The following is a 15186-nucleotide window of genomic DNA, read 5'->3' as shown; positions in this document are numbered from 1 at the left end:
CTGCAGGAATGGATTGATCCAGCAGCTGGTTGGGCTGAGATGAATCTCAGCTGTCAGCTGCCTTTAAGAATGGCTTCCACTGAAGAAAGATGCCTGACCCAAGGCTGTGCCTTCTTCTGGGGCAGCTCACACCCAAGAATGGATTAACACAAGGTATAAAAGCCCAGCCTTCTCAATCTATCCCTAGCCAACTAAGAAGACAGTTCTAGCTCCAGAGCTGACTGTGGTGTTGGCTCTGCACTGCAGCCTGGCTTTCCTTCTGCCCAATTCTCCTCCCTTCCCTTTTATGCCACAAGACGCTAATCCCAGGAACTCCCCATAAAAACCATCCTGTATACTGCTCTTTAACTTAGAGTCAGCTTCCCAGGGGGATCTGCCTGTGATAACTGGTATGAGGGATGGGCTGATAAAGCAGATGCCAAGATGGGACTTTGGATCTTGTTTCCCCGCCACCAGCTAACAGTGAGGACCCCTGACTCTTGCCAGATGTAGCACAGTGGAGCTGTGCGATTGTTAAACTTCCACCAGCAATGGATGGGGGCTGCTGCACCTGTGAAAGGTAATTCATGAGCTGGTGTAATGTGTTAAGACATTTACAAATACAGGAGGAAAAGCACCTATGAGGACAGCGGAGTGGGTTGGCCATTGCCAAACTCGACTGACACCCTAAAAAAACAGAAAATCTGAGTGTGATGAGTCAGCAATTAAAAGCTAAGTGGGAAAATCAGAGGGCAATCTTGGTGGCATATACAGAAGCTCTCTTTGCCTCCAGAAGAAGGCAGAGAAAACAGAGGACTAGGTGAAAGAAAGCTCATTTCCAACCAAGTCATGGGGGCTATGCCAAGGCCAAGGTTCTAGCTGGAAAGAATGGGGCTTCGACTCATGGGATGGGGGCATCTGGGGTAATGATACCCAGAAATATTGGCCCCTCAGATTCCTCTGGACCCTCTGAGTCTACAGAAGTTATCCACAACTCTCTATGAGCTAAGGTTTGCCTCTTGCCTTGAAGGCATTGCCGAGGCTTCTTCCTTGCAAGACCCTCCACCCTTAGGATCTGGCCCCATCTCCTGTCCTGGCCACTGGACTAATATCCAGGGATAAGGCACAACACAACCCGGCCAGAGAGGTGCTGGGCCCACTAAGGGAGGAAACGAACCTTGCCCCAAGGAAGCCGGAGGACCTGGCCAGTACATCCTGGCAGGAGCTGGGAGGTGCTCACGGGATTGGATTATGAGGGTACTAGACTAAGGAGGCAGACCATAATGCTGGATAAAATAAGAGTTTTATTGACATGGATGCACTTTCTTAAAAAAAAAAAAACCCAAAACAAACAAACAAACAAAAAACAGGATTTAATCACCATGGCAAGGACTTTGAGAGATGGCAGGAATGCGTTGTTAGAATGGCTCCCAGACGAGTGGGAAAAGCGATGGCCCCCACTAAATTCAGCAGAAGGGGCAGAACTCCCATGGCAGACATCAAGGAAGGGATAAAAGGCCAGAGAAGGACATATTTTAGAATGACTGAAAATCCTACCTGGGAACAATGTTCACGGGGCAGCCCAGAAGTACTAACGTTTTCCAAAGCGATATTCTTCTGAGAGGGGCACCAGCCTCTCTATGTAGGGCAGTGGTGGCTCTGCTCTTTAGAACAGGGTCCACAGGAGAAGATGCTGATATAAAACTGAGCTCACTTGTAGCAAAAAAATTGATAAGACCGCAAAACAATGGGGGCTAGATTATAATGCTAAACTGCCCAAAGCCAGGGGCTATAATTATCACAATGAACAGTAAGGAGAGAGAATCACCAAGGAGCTCTGGCCAGCAGACACTCCTGGAGATGGTTAAACTACAACAATAAAACATGACAAAAGAAAAAAGAAGCCAACAGGGGCTCACTCGACCTTTATAATCAAAGTAAGTCAAGGATGGATGATTAGGTGAGGTGAGTTGCCCCAATAAAAAAATCTCAATACCTTGCCTAGTTTTCAGACTCGAGCTGCTTATTGGCCTTGGAACCTAAAGAATAAGGAAGAGTCAGGATCCCCAGGAAGAAGAACCCTACAACCCTGCTGCCCATGCACAGTGTGATGGCTTCCTCAATCCCTCCCCAAAGGAGGCTACTGTCCTTTACTCGAATAAGTCCACGCAGGGGAAAGGGCAATGCCCAGACATTTCGAGGACTGTGGGACCTGGGTCTGAGTTCACATAGGTAGCCCACTCACTGGTAGCACCCTCACGGCCCCTTTTCGAATGGGACCATATGGGGGCCCAGTAATCAATGATGCCCTGACTCAAGTTTAGCTCGCAGAGGATCCACTGTGTCTTCAGCATCACTGCGTGGCCATTTCCCTAGTCCCCGAATGCATAAGTGGAACAGACAGACTTGGTATTTGGCCCCATCCCATAATGGGTCCTTGGCCGATGGGGTGAGAATTATCAAAGCCGAGGAAGAGAGGAGGCTCTTAAACTCCCTTCTTCCAGAGAAGAGAGTAAATCAATACAACCTTTCATTTTGAAAAGGATGGCAGAAAGTAATGCCGCCCTTCAAGACTTAAAGGATTAAATCAGACATCAGCAAGCGCTAGATCACTCTAGTCTTCTACCTGTGAGTGGCCTATGAGTGAGGAATGGATTTATATTTTTAAACAGTCCCATTTTATTTATTTATTTTTTTGGCAGTAGAAAAAAGGAAATTGGCCTTTATCAAAACAAAACTTTTTGCATCAAAGGACATTATCAAAGGAAGTGAAAAGACAACTTTCGGAATGGGAGAAAATATTTGTAAATCACATATTTGACAGGGGTTCAATATTCAAAATATATAAAGAACCCCCAACTCCATAACAAAAAACAAACCGGCCATATAAAAAATGGGCAATGGACTTGTAGAGACATTTCTCCAAAGAAGATGTACAAATGGCCATGAAATGGTACATGAAAAGATACTCAACATCCTTAGTCACTGAAGAAATGCAGATCAGACACAGAATGCAATACCACTTCATACCTACAAGCACGACAATAATACCAGCAGCAGCAGTAGTAGGAAATAAGTATTCATGAGGGTGTGAAGAAATTGGAATCCTTGCTGGCGGCAATGTAAATGCTGTAGCTGCTGCAGAAAACAGCACAGCAGTTACTCAAAAAGCTACAGAATTATCATAGGACCAGCAATCCCACCCTTCCTTGACAACCACTCATTTCCTTTCCCTATAGTTTTGCCTTCTGTGATACCATATAGATAGAAGCAGATGTTATTTTTGTGCCTGGCTTAAGCAAAATGCATCTAAGATCATCCCTGTCTTGTGTGAGTCAACAGCTTGTTTCTTTTTACTCTTCAGTTTATTTCATTGGATGGATCTATCAGTTTGTTTATCCACTCACCTCTTGAAGGATATTTGTAAGGATAATCCTGAATTTTCCCTTTTCGTTATAAAATAAGTGAAATTCCTTTTAATTCCTAAATGAATATAGCTTTGTGTTAATATTTTAATTTTTAAAAATTTGATTAAACAGTCCCATTTTAGAGGTTATCCAAGTACCTATAACTGCATCAACTTTTCCACGTGATTCATAAAGCCTAAAATATTTACTGTCTAGCCCTTTACAGCAAGTTTACCGACTTTTTGTATCACAAGATAGTCCCCATTTTACCTCTGTTTATTCAGGAATCTGACGCCTTCAAAAAAGCAGACAAACCCTGGAGGTTGACAGTGGATTACTTCAAACTGAACCCAGGAGTACCCCCAACTGCAGTAACTGTGTCAATTGTGGCAGCTTGGCTGGAAGAGATTAAAAGGAGTCCTTCTATGGTTTGTAGTCATTGTCATGGGGAAAGTATTGTGTTCCTGCCTTATCAGAAAAGAGAGGTATAAAGAGTATGCTTGTCTTGGAAGGGACAATGAAACACATTCAAAGTTTTACCCCACGGCTTGGTTAACTCTCTCACCCTCTGTCAAAATAGAGTCCAAAGAGATCTGGACAATGCGGACACTCCCCAGGACAACACGCTAGCCTGCTGGGTTGATGACACTGTGTTCATCAGACCAGGAAAGCAAGAAGAGACTGGCACACTGGAGGCTTTGCTCAGGTCAGCATGCTCCAAAGCACTGCAAAGACACAGGAACCTGCCATGTCAGTAAAAGTTTCTTTCGGGGTCCCGGCAAGGGAGGCATTTTAGCACAGGGATCAAGAGAATAGCCCTTGGCCATTCTCTCCCAAGCAAAAACCAGATGCTCAGAAATTGGAAGGTAAAGTGATTACGGTACTGACGATGCTGATAACGTTTTAGAGTTAGGAAGACCTGGCTCTGCATCTGTTGTGAACCTGCCCATATCTGTAAGCCATTCATTTTGTAAGGCCATGTGGCCATACAATGCCTTGGATTTGGAGCAACATGATGGCTCAGCCCTCTCAGTGGCTGTGAAACTAAGCATGTTATTTAATATCTCTCCGAACTATGTGTACTATCCCCTGTAATGATCACTTTGAATTAGATAATATCTAAAATATCTCCCATCTTGACATAACCTTGCAATCCATGATGGTGGCCACTAAGCCACATGCAGCTATTTAAAGTGACTGCTAGATGAAATTAAATTAAAATTCCAATTCCTCCACTGCACGGCCCACCGTGTTCAATAGTCACAAGTAGCCAAGGGGCTACCAGACTGGACAGCACAGGTGAAGAACACTCCGTCATCACGGAAGATTCTATTGCGAGTGCTGCTCTGTAATACTGTCATAATATGCTCCAATCTTTTTAGGTCCAATTCGCACACACACACATAAAAAAATACATGAACTAAGAGCTAACAAGGTACTCGAATTAGCCATTCATAAGGGCTCAATAGTAGGAGATTTAAACATAGCTCACTGGATTTCGTCATACAATATCCCTTTGAAATTGGTACTATGTGCTTCCATGTATAGATGAGGCATCTATTTAGTTTCTTAGTGTGATTAAAACCTTCACCCCAGCCACACAGCTGGGAAGTGGGGGATTAAAGGTCCATACTTCTTGAGTCCTTACCCTTAAAGCACGCTCCCCTACTTCCTTCCACTGAGTTCGAGGTGGACGCAAGCGCAATGTGCCTGTCTTCTGAATTCCAAAGTGACAGCTTCTTCGAGGCTGGAACTCGACGGGCTTGCAGGCGCTTGGAGGCAGAGACTTGCCTAGTTTCTTAGTTCTCGGGGCAGTATATGGGGAAGAAAGGGAGCATTGCCTGGAAATGCCCCCTTCCCGGGGCTTTCAAGTTAATTACTTTTGCCTCAAGCTGACGGTTTGACCACTTTGTGCACATCCCATCCCTCATCTTCACACATATCCTCTTTGTTAATACATTTCTTCCCCTATATGGCTGTCTGAAAATAGCCTAGAGGTCTGGATATGCTTTTATTTCATTGTTTAATAACAGCGTAGATGTCTGGATGCTATTATTCCCAAACACAGCTTAGCATAGACGCTAGCCTAAAAACAGCTTTGGTATCCGGATACTGTGTTCTTCTATTAATTTAATAATAATTCCAATAATATTCCGCTTTCATCCTATAAGCTGCTTGCAGAGTGTACATAAGTGCTGGTGTTTGTGTGTGAAAGAAAACTGCCTCACTATTAGGACTGGAGACTCAGAAGAATTCCTTGACATGGGCAAGTTGAGAACTGAATTTTATATTTTGGAAGGAAAAGGGGATTCCCAGGTGAGAGTTGTGAAATCTACCTGAAGTTCAACTGGCTTTAAATATTTTTCAAGGTGAAATGATCCTGCATATTTTGAGGGACAAAATGTTGCTTAAAGGCAACCTAGCTTGGAATCAGAAAGCTTGTGTGCTGATATTAACTCTAGCGTTCTTAGCTGTGAGACTCGGACAGGCTTCATTAAACTACTAGGTCTCATTCTTCTCCTCTTAAAATCATAACCATGGTGATACACCCTCACCTACTGCAGTGGATACTATGGTACACGGCCCAAGCTACCCCTCTGAGATCAGGAATTTCTTCTCTAAGGTATAAGAAATGTTATCTGTTGATAGCTCACAGACCAACCTGTGTCCAGAAATCGCCTTTAGCCTAAAGGAGGTAGCTTTCCCAAGTTGAAGCACCGTCCCGGGAGCAGCCCACATCCCATGACTGGTGTATGTGGTGTACCAAGGTCCAGTATCATTATCTCAATTCAGGACATCTCTGAGGGGCCACTGCAGCTCCAGAGCTCCTCCTAAGACCAGCTAATACCTCTGCGGTAATTTCCCTGCAATTCAATTTCTCCTTCTGCCCAATTCTGCTTTTCTCACTCCTTTTGGGGATGATTTCTTCTTCAAGTACCCGCCTTAGTTAATCACACATGAGCAACGCGACTTTGCAGAGCCACCTGAAAATTCCCTTGAGTCCATGACACATATGATAAGGGTTCTGCTTCTTCACTCCCACCCCATAAACCCTGAACCAAACACACTATTAAAAATGTTTCTTGTCTGTTTCTATACTGAAGCTTTTTGCTATGAAATATACAAACTAGGAGACAAATTTGAAAGGCTTATACTCCTTCTATATATCCTGATGAAATAACTGAAATCTGGATACAACCACTGGAATATTTAAACTTGGCCATTTTGGTGGAAACTAAGGTCAGAGATGACAATGTGACATGATTTAGAATTTTAAAACAATATCATCAGAAAAGTTTTCGTTATTACCACCCAAGATACTTCATGCCACCCAATTTCTGCTTCACAATGTCTTCCCAAATACCCACAGTCGAAATGAACAATTCTTTCATTTCTGCTTCTGTGTCATTATCTGAAAGAAGACAACAGTAATTTGTATATATGCTTTTCTTCCTCACTGGACTGTGATTCTTCCATAAGCCAGGAAATATATATTAGTCACATATTATCTTCCCAGTATCAAGTATATTGTATTTCACTTAGCAAGCTGTTCACAAATATTGGCTGGATGTCAATTTGGACAGTTATATTCATTGTGGTTTATATGCATTTATAGGTGAAATTTTCTTCCATTTTCTCTGAAGACTACAGGAAAAAGAAAATGTCTTTAAACTGAAGCCTGAGAGATGGAGGTATAACAAACAGTTTTAGAATTGTGAAGTTTCTTACATATTAAAAATGGCTACTAACACTCATATATATTTATGGTCAATTCTTGTCAAGGGTATCAAGACCATTTGATGAGGAAAGAATAGTCTCTTCAACAAAGGGTGCTGGGACAACTGGATATCCACAGGCAAAAACAAAACAAAACAAAAAAAATGGATTTGGACTCCTACCTCATACCATATATAAAACTGAACTCAAAATGGTGTAATGACCTAAATATAAGAGCTAAAATAATAAAACGGTAGGAACAAAACATAGGATTAAATCTTCGTGACCTTGGACTTGGCAATGAGTTCTTAGATATGACACTAAAAGCATGAATAACAAGAACAACAAAAAGCTGGATAAACTAGAGTTTATCACATTAAAAACGATTATGCATCAAAGGACATTATCAAGAAAGTAGAAGGACAATCTACAGAATGGGAGAAAATATTGTAAATCAAATGTCTGTTAAGGGTCAAGTATTCAGAACATAAAAAGAACTCTTACAATTCAACAACAAAAATATAACGACCTCTATTTTAAAATGAGCAGAGGACTTGAATTAACATTTTTCCAAGAAAGATACACAAATGGCCAAAAAGCAAATGAAAATATGCTCAACATCATTTGTCATTAGGGAGGTATAAATCAAAACCATAATGATATACCACTTCACACCCACTGGGATGTCTATAATTTTTAAAATAATAATAATAAAAAGTGTTGGCGAGGACATGGGGAAACTGAAACCCTCATACAGTGACGGTGGGAGTGTAAAATGGTTCAGCCACTTTAGATCTGTGAAAAACAGTTTAGTTGTTCCTAAAAAGTCAAATATACAGAATTACTACATGACCCTGTAATTCCATTCCAAGGTATATAACCCAAAGAACTGAAAACAAGAACTACAAAGAAGTTCATAAACACACATATTCATAGCAGCACCATTCCTAACAGCAAAAGGTAGAAAGAGTTAATGAATGGATAAAATAATTATGGCCTACACATACAATGGAATATTATTTACTCATAAAAAAGAACAAAGTACAGATACATGTGACAACATGGATGAACCTCCAAAACATGCTAAATGAAAGAAGCCAGACACAAAAGGTCACATATTGTATAAGTCTCTATATAGTAAACAGCCAGAAGAGATAAATCCACAGACAGAACATAGATTGTCAAGGGCGGGGGTGTGGGTGGGGGTAGGGAATGACTGTTTAGGGGGTTCTATTTAAGAGTGATGAAAATAATTTGGAACTCAATAGAGGTTATAGCTGCACAAAATTTTGAATGTACTAAATGGTTCTTTAAAATGGTAATTTTATGTTATGTGAATTTATACAGAAATTTCTATGAAAATAACCTCAAAATTTACTTTTTAAAAGTTCAAATGGCCAATCCTAAGGGAGGCTTTGAAATGCCTCCTGTGTTAGCCCTCTAGACTTTACAGGATTATCTAAACATATCACTGATCATAAGTCAAGGGAAGAAGTCACTTTCCCTTCCAGGTTCTTTTTAACTTGGCAGATAGCAGACATCAGAATCATTCACCAGTATCTTCTTCTGTTCTATTTTGTGGTGTATAAAGAATGATACTCGCTTAGAGTCCTCTTGAATTAAGGAAAGCCTTTGGACTATTTCTGTCCAGTAGGTTTTGGGCAGAAATTAACTTGCATGATTTTTTTTTTAATTGAAGGATAGCTGGTTTATGATGTTGGGCCAATTTCTGCTGTACAGCAAAGTGACCCAGGCATATGCATATATACATGCTTTTACTCATATTATCATCCATCATGTTCTCTCCCAAGAGAGTGGATATGGTTCCCTGTGCTATACAGTAGGGTCTCATTGCTTGTCCATTCTAAATGCAATAGTTAGTATCTATAATTCAAAAAATATACATCCACCCCTACATTTATTGCAGCACTAGTCATAACAGCCAGGACATGGCAACAGCCTAAATAGACAGAGGAATGGATTTAGAAGGTGTGGTACATGTACACAATGGAGCACTACTCCATTTGTGTGATTTGTGTGATTTCGAGTGCTACAAAATACACCATGCTTCCTCTGCAGTAGTAAGAGAAAAAACAAAGCGTGGGTTGACATGGAGATGTTACAACATTGAAACAGCCTGGAAAGCTGAGCTCTTGATGGAAGAGGGCTTTTCCACACTCAATGTGTTAGTCACAGGCGGGCTGCGAATGGCTCTAACACTGTGATCTAACACGAGAAAGAAAAACCTCTTCCCAAAACATGAAATACAAGTTTTTCCTTTTGGTCTGCCGGAGTTAAATCAGGCCCTACCATATGAGAGACACACTTAATTTTTACAATGATAAAAAATTCTTCACTGTTTCTCTGAAATTCAAATTTAACTGCCTGTCCTGTATTTTATCTGGTAACCCTAGTCCTGATGGATTTAGACTAATCCAAAATGTCCTCCAGAGGGAGGCAAGGAGGACACAGGAATAAAACCAGGCTACCGGTCTGTGTCATTTTTACCAAAGAAGAAGACAACCTGGATGCTAAAAATGCAAACATCAGCATCTGCTACACCAGATGTCAGTTAAGGGATTTTCGAAGAGAAACTCCAGGATGAGTTTCTTTATCCAGCAAATAATCTCACAGCTTAAACCCTGGATTAGTAAGTATTATAATTCAATCCAATTGCACAAATATTTCCTGAATAATTCTTAAAAAATTTTTATTACAGTTGATGTACAATGTTCTGTCAATTTCTGCTGTACAGCAAAGTGACCCAGTCAGACATATCTCTATGTTCTTTGTCTCATATTATCTTCTATCACAAGTGATTGGATACAGTTCCCTGGGCTGTACAGCAGGACCCCGCTACTTATTCATTCCAATAGTAATAGTTTGTGGCTCCTAACCCCATCGAAAGGCACGCTGAAGATTCTGGAGGCCAACTAAGTCTCTGCTACCAAGGCGCTTCCAAGATAGGGGGCAGAATTAAGGAAGTGCAAGAACAAAATCTCAGGGGCACCAAGAGAAGGAAGGAGAGAGCCGTGGAGCTCCGAGGCCACGCTTTCCTTGAAGGGCTGGCCTCGAAAACATGCAGAGGATAACGGATACGAAGGAGACGGTGGAGAACTGGCAGAGAGAGGCTAGAGGGAGACCTTATGGCTAATTTTTACAGAGGAGTGACAACACTTGAAGCGTCATCCAGTTGAAATGTGGTAAAGAAGATTTGTGAGCCATGGCATGGCATGGCATGGCCAAAGTTGAATTTTGAGAAAAATCAGCCTGACAGCAGTGTGTAGGATGAATTGTGTGGAGAAGAGAATGGAGGTGGAGAGACCATCAGTGGAATCATCTAGAGCAATGCTGGATTATCGTTCAGATCTAACTTCCTCTCTCGGCAACCCAGATCTTGAAAAGGCTCCTTTACCATCTCAAAATGAAATTCACACAGCTTTACACCTGCCTACAAACACAATTCCCAGAAAATAAACATAATGCCCTAACTGCAACATAAAGAAGAAATGAGGTGACGATTTTATAATAATGAGAAAACATATAGTCTAGTACAGGAGTCATTACACTACCAAACAGAGACTTTGACTTCTTTTTTTTTTTTTTAATATGGCCCTACGGCCCGTGAGATAATTTTTTTTTTATTTTTAAAAGTTTTTTAAAAAATGTTTATATAAGTTCTTGCATAGTATGCTTGATGCCCTCTTGGCCCTCAAAACCTAAAGTATTTACTACCTGGCTCTTTGCAGGAACTACTTGCCAACCTCTATGCTCAGGAATGGCTATATAATTTGCATGACGCAATGCAAAGTAAAAATGCAGGCTCTTAATAAAAACTACTAAGAACTTCAAGACGGTGATAACAGAGCAGCCAACCCAGTGCAGGGGTCCACGCCCATGAAGCCAACCTTGCTGTTCCAGTACATAAATACTCAGATGTTCAGTATGTAAATACACTGCAAACATAATGAACTCAGCAGGCATGCCTCCCTGAGACTGCACCAGCGGCAAATGGAGCCTAATACACACAGAGCCATGCATGCTACGCCATCCTGTGTAGCAGCCCCCATACAAATATGTTGTATCAACAGCTCATGGACTATGCCGGTGCTTCTGTTTCTGATGCGATTTTTTAAAATAACAAATAACTCTTGGGGAATTTTTGAATAATGCACAATATGATTTTCTAAAATGTGAGTGTTGCACTTCTGGAATATTGGTGGAATGTGAAAAACCATGAAGAACTGTATTTCTGTGTGAGACAGAATTAGCTTCTAGGCTCTGATATTAGTGGGTTTTACATACATGCTCAGTGAAAGACTCAGGGCGATTCTTTGCTGTGAAGCGCTGGCCCGCACCCTCCAGAATGACAGTGTCTCTGATCCAGTGCACTCGAGGCTGCTAGCATCTCCATCCCCCTTCCTACTGTAACACTCTGAAATGCCCATGGGCATTTTCAAACCCCCCTTTAGGAGGTGGTTCTATCGAAGATGATAGCCATTAGAACATCTGTAGTAATTGGAGATTGGGTGGTGGTAAGAGTGAAATGCAGAAAAGGAGTTTGTGCCCCTTAGCTATTGGCTGGAAGCGGGGGAGAATGAAAGAGGGAACTTTTCAATATGAAAAATGTGACCTTGTGTACTGACATGGTCCTTTTAAACATACCCAATCAGAATTGCTTAGGTACCTGACTTTCTCTGTGACAGCCCTTTGTAAAGTAAGTAGAGCAAATGCTCATGACATCAGGACCATAGAGCAAGGCAGGGTTAACACGTTTCAGCATTTAAAAAAGTTTTACAATTCACAAAACGCAGATTCAGCACAGAAGTTATTAGTCCATCTATGTCACTATTTTTATTAAAATATATATATTCATATGAGATAACGATCAACACTCATTATACATACAGAGTGCAAACAGAGAAAAGAATAGTCAAACCTAGAAAGAGCAGGTAACTTGCCCAAGTCCCCACATCACATAGATGGCAGAGCTAGGACCAGGATTCAGCCTTTACGATTCTTCATTTTGCATTTGTCCAATTTTCTTTCCCTCATGGGGCAAACTAATTGGCCCAGCACCTGCTTTGGATGGAAGGCATTTCAACCCGCGACTTAGAAGAACCAAGAGAACACCATCCAGCATGATCACATCCAATTCTCTTCCACGTCTTAAAAAGGCACTCACTCGGCACCTCTCGCTAATTGAAGGAGAGAGAGTAGTTTACAGACAGTTGGCAAGAACTAAAGGCCAGTGAATCCCCATGAAGAGAGTATTCATATCTATACTCACGTAGAGCCCATGGAAAACGCAGAGAAATGAGACATGGGAGTGTTTTTAAAAATTGTTATTGTTGAATCAGGCCCAGAACCCCATGACAGACCATAGAGGTCTGGAACTTGGCAAGATCCAAAATTAATGGTATCGTCATAAAGTTATATACATATATAAATATATATATGTAACTTCTTAAGCCATGCACCAGGAAGGAGGCTCATACAGGGTAACCACCTCAGCCCACCCATAAATAATCCATGTTAATATCCTAAGAGAGGTCACGGACTTGAGTAATGTGCTGACATCTGGCTGCTTCTGGCAGGATAGCCTGTATGGTCGAAACAGATGGCTTTTAATTAGTGGGGGGTTGTCCCAGCAGAGGGCAGCTTGGGCAGGAATGATTATTTGGACTGCCCACCTCATGCTTGGCTTCTAGAACTCTTGGCACATTGTCAGAAGCACCACTGCGGTTACTGCCAGCAGGTCTGATGTCACCGATGGCAGCTCTTGGGCCACCATCCTCATCAGAGACAGAGGTCCCAGCTAAGATGCCATGGTGCAAATAGGCTGGGGAAACGTGGGAGATGGAGGAGGATGGAGAGAAACCGTGGAATAAACTTGCCTTCAGGGGAGTTCCCCACTGGAATCGCTGGGTTCTAGAGCTGAGATTGCTCCTGATTCTTCTTGAACTCAACAGACTCCGAACCTTTTTGGTATATGAACTACACTTGTTTCTCACTATGGAGAAGCTAAATGGCAGAGGAAAAGGCCCATAGGTCGTGTTTAAAGAGCCAAGCTGCTGAAGGATCACACGTTCTAGTGCCCAGATATGAAACAATCAGGCTTCTGTTCCAGATATAAAGAGAACATGACTTACTGTGTCCAAAAGGGAAGACAATGACCAGCAAAATCGTGTCTTCAACTCCCTAGGTCCTGAACATCCAGAGAAGACATGGCCCCTGAGCAGTGGGGCAAGCTCCTCCTCTGAACTGAGAAATAAGACAGGATATTCTTGTGTACCGGACTCTAAGCTGGGACACATCATGCGCCTTCACAGCTAGGTTAGTTGTGGGTAAGGATCACAGCTCGGCTCTGTCAGCCACGGTGAAAGTGTGGCTTGGCTTGTAGTCAGGTGAGTATTTGGCCAATTTCCTATTTTTTTTTTTTTTTTTTTCCCATTGGTGGCCTTGGAGTTCGCTTTTTAGTATGTGATGCTGGTAGGAATCACACTTAGCTGACTCAGCTTCCACAAACTGAGTAGAAACAAAAGAGCAGCATGAGAAAACATCTCGTGTCTTCAGAACTTTAAGCACATGCCTTCCTTCACTTGTCTGGTCCCTCAATATCTTGCTTGACCACGTTCATTGGTTCCTTCAAATGCAGTTTCCAAGACTCACATGGTTTGCTCCATTACACGGAAATCCTAAAAAGCCAGGAAGAATCTTCTGCATGCACCTTGAGAGACGCTACATTGCCTGGATGGGAGAGCTAGCTGCCGTCTAGCATGACGCGTACTGTACAAACGCCTAGTCAGAGAGAGGAGCACTTCTTCTATTTCAGATGAGGGAATCTTGAGGAACTTCGCTCAGAAGAGAAGCACATCTTCTTTACGACTGGGAAGTTTTGTAAAAGTCATGACACTTTGGGGAAGCATATACATTACAAGAGAATTAATACAAAAAAAAATCCTGAAGTGCTCCACACACACACATATATATGATATCTTCAATCAAATATAACATCACATAGGCTGAGAATACCCCAGACAGAAAGGATTGCAGTGATTCAGATGTGAATCTCATGGACTTGAGTTGAAAGTGACCTCATGGCATGAAGGTAAAGTCAAGGCCAAGACATTCTTTTTTTTTTTTTTTTTTTTTGTCTTTTTGCCTTTTGGAGGGTTGCACCCACGGCATATAGAGGTTCCCAGGCTAGGGGGCGAACTGGAGCTGAGGCTGCCAGCCTATGCCAGAGCCACAGCAACCCCAGATCTGAGCCAGGTCTACGATCTACACCACAGCTCATGGCAACGCCAGATCCTTAACCCACTGAGCGAGGCCAGGCATCAAACCCACAACTTCATAGTTCCTAGTCAGGTTCGTTTCCAGTGCACCACAATGGGAACTCCAAGGCCCAGTTATTCTGGATTGCTCGAGTACTGTTATTATTCTCCTTTATAGGGATAAACCAGAGAGACATCTTGAGATCCTGGTATGGGCTTTGACTCAGTACTATATTGACTAAGTGATCAAGCAAGCTTCCTCTGTAAAATGAGAATTATACACACATATGTTTTATTTGTTCCTTCAGTTGCTATTTGGTGCCTTTTGTATTTGGGGAACTATTTTAGATGTTAGAAATGCTGCAATGAACAATGATGACAAAAGACAAAACTTCTACTTTCATGGGTCTTACCTCCTAGTAGGGAGCTAGAGAATAAATATACTAAGTGAATATATAACATGCGGATAGTGGTAAAAAGGCAGAGAAACAGGGATGAGGGATAGAGAATGACTGGGATGGTGGGGGTGCCATTTTTGATGGTTTGGAGAACAAGACTCTCTAGTAAGTTAAATTCAAGCCAAGTACCAAAAACAGTGATGGAGCGAGTCACGAGGCTATCCGGGCATAGAACACCCTGGCAGAAGAAACAGCAAACATAAGGCTTGGATGCTTGATGTGTATGAAGAAATTCCAGAAGGTCAGTGGAGCGGAGTCAGCCAGGTCCAAGGTCAGAGTGCAGGTGGTGATATTCGAGTGAAAGACTTTATTTCCATGTGTTGGTCACCTGTAAACCTCTGAAGCTAG

General features: G+C 42.0%; 1 long non-coding RNA gene across 7 annotated transcripts in view; it reads right to left on the bottom strand.

The window, feature by feature from the left end:
- Positions 1-15186, bottom strand: part of LOC102165790 (uncharacterized) — a 194516-nt gene that overhangs the window by 113380 nt on the left and 65950 nt on the right. For 2 of the 7 annotated variants that reach the window (XR_014820789.1, XR_014820794.1), the window contains exon 5: positions 11938-14018. The exons of 3 other annotated variants lie outside the window; for them this stretch is intronic. This is a non-coding gene — a long non-coding RNA (uncharacterized LOC102165790). Of the gene's footprint in view, positions 1-4713; positions 6799-11937; positions 14019-15186 lie in introns of those variants that run through there. 2 more of the 7 variants (XR_014820793.1, XR_014820792.1) reach the window with 2 other exon arrangements.

This window comes from Sus scrofa, chromosome 12 (assembly GCF_054392235.1).
Source record: "Sus scrofa isolate SSC_HxYL_T2T_F1_AM1 chromosome 12, Sscrofa_HxYL_maternal_Yorkshire_Landrace_v2.0, whole genome shotgun sequence".
NCBI classification, from domain to species: domain Eukaryota; kingdom Metazoa; phylum Chordata; class Mammalia; order Artiodactyla; family Suidae; genus Sus; species Sus scrofa.
The sequence above is the reverse complement of the archived record's forward strand: the minus strand, read 5'-3'. Positions and strand labels throughout refer to the sequence as shown.